This window comes from Salvelinus sp. IW2-2015, unplaced genomic scaffold (assembly GCF_002910315.2).
Source record: "Salvelinus sp. IW2-2015 unplaced genomic scaffold, ASM291031v2 Un_scaffold4306, whole genome shotgun sequence".
In the NCBI taxonomy this organism is placed as follows: Eukaryota; Metazoa; Chordata; class Actinopteri; order Salmoniformes; family Salmonidae; genus Salvelinus; species Salvelinus sp. IW2-2015.
The window spans coordinates 5859-8033 of NW_019945577.1; the positions used below are offsets into that span (position 1 = coordinate 5859).

At 39.4% G+C, this 2175-nt stretch overlaps 1 long non-coding RNA gene across 2 annotated transcripts in view; it reads left to right on the forward strand.

Moving 5' to 3' along the window:
- LOC112077122 (uncharacterized) overlaps positions 1–829 on the forward strand; it is a 6144-nt gene extending 5315 nt beyond the window's left edge. Inside the window, exons 2-4 of one of the 2 annotated variants that reach the window (XR_011478049.1) lie at positions 131–218; positions 404–573; positions 690–829. This is a non-coding gene — a long non-coding RNA (uncharacterized lncRNA). Of the gene's footprint in view, positions 1–130; positions 219–351; positions 574–689 lie in introns of both variants that reach the window. The other variant, XR_011478048.1, reaches the window with a different exon arrangement.
- The last annotated feature ends 1346 nt before the right edge of the window (positions 830–2175 follow it).

Below are 2175 nucleotides of genomic sequence, written 5' to 3' on the forward strand. Positions count from 1 at the left end.
AATCCATCAGTCCAAAACTGAGAGGTGCTGTTCCTGTTCCCGCAGGATCAGGATCAAATTAAACACTGATGATACAGTAAAACACATTAACACACTACCAAAGATCTGACTTTAATAACTTGTGATTCAGAACATTTTCAGTGGTGGAAGAGACCCTCCAGAGGTGCTGCAGTGTGTGTTCTACTGGCTGTCATCATAGGCCTGTTGGATTCCTGTAAGTTAATAAAATAATAATAATAATTGTAGTCAATGTTTTGACTGTTACACATTTTGATTGACTTATACAGATGCAGAGAGATACCAGGCTTATGTCATATGGTGAGACCAGTATTTTATTTTATTAATTCTCAGACAAGACAAGGACCACTGAGAGAGACCAGTTACAGAATAATCTAAATACCAGGACCACTGAGAGAGACCAGTTGCAGAATATTCTAAATACCAGGACCACTGAGAGAGACCAGCTACAGAATATTCTAAATACCAGGACCACTGAGAGAGACCAGTTGCAGAATATTCTAAATACCAGGACCACTGAGAGAGACCAGTTACAGACCAGGCTTAGGTTCTATGGTGAGTGCAGTCTTTAATTTTCTTAATTTAGAAGTATCATGTTATTTCATACTTAGAAGAGATGTAATATATTTGTAGATGTTTAAATGCCTGCTGTTCTGTTGTGTTTATCTCAGAGAAACCCTGTCTGGATGGATGGTGGAAGTTTGGCACCAGCTGTTACTATGTCTCCTCCACGATGGACACAGGCGGGGTTGGTCAGGAGGAGTGCAGAGCAATGGGTGCAGATGATGTTATTATAAACAGCAGAGAAGAACAGGTAATAGATAATAATACATTAGTAATACTATAATACTACTGTTTCATTATTATTCTTATTATCTACTTCTCTGACTAATATTCAACATGTGTAACCAATTGTATCACCAATGTTCATGTCGCTGTCAATTTATAAAATATAAAATATACTTCCTGTCAGCAAAGCCAGTGTGCTTGAGATGATATCTCTAATTATACTACAGTATAGTAGCTGAGGCTGCAACTTGATCTCTCAGTTTCACTTCGAAATTCAACCTAATCTGGATGAAAGTCTAGTTTTGACGCATTCATTCCGCATGGTTGCAGGGTTAATTCTGTGTGGTTGCAGGGTTAATTCTGTGTGGTTGCAGGGTTAATTCTGTGTGGTTGCAGGGTTAATTCTGTGTGGTTGCAACAGGGTTAATTCTGTGTTGTTACAGGTTAAATTCTGTTCCATCAATACTCTCCCAGCTTGCGTTGTTAACTGCCTTGCCGTGGTGCAGTTTCAGAGCAGAGTGCTTGTCTGTGTGGTCTGAGCACACTTTCCCCTCTGGGCATTCATGAGTTTAAACCAGTGTTCTTGCAAACAGTTTTGTATTGTTTTTGTGAGGAAGGAATATATGGAAGGGTAGGCAGGACCTTTCAAGCATCCGAAATCCCCCTTGATTTCTATTGACCAGCTGAGTAACATTATAACTACTACTACGTAGACTACTACTACTCATTATTTATAACATGTAACAAGTTGTGTCTCTGCTGTGGAGAGTAAATTATGGCCATTGTTTCTTCCATAATAATATTATAGATATTTATCCATGATTTAAGAAGCAATGTCTGGATTGGTGCACTAAACAGATGGAATCTGGCAGGGTTATGACACACCATTTAAACCATACTTGGACGTGAACAAGTCTGGAGAGCATTTTACACTTTTCTGTTGAAATTACTTTTTTACATTCAGATTAATCTCGTCCTCAACCAGCTCTCTCTCTCTCTGTAGAATGGCTACATCTGAACCCGGGACTATGAGGGTTAACTGGTCTGATTCTCTATGTAGAATTGGTCAGACAACTGAGTCTGGGGACTAGGTTAACTGTCTGATTTCTCTATGATAGAATGGTAACAACGAACTGGGATAGGTTACACTGTCTGATTCTCTCGGTAAATGGTACAACTGAGCTGGACTAGGTTAACTGTTCGAATTCTCTATGTAGAATGGTAACAACTGAGCCTTGGGGACTAGGTTAACTGTCTGATTCTCTAGGTAGAATGGTAACAAACTGGAGCCTGGGGACTAGTTAAACGTTCTGATTCTCCTCTGTTAGAATGGTAACAACTGAAACCTGGACTAGGTTAACTGTCTGA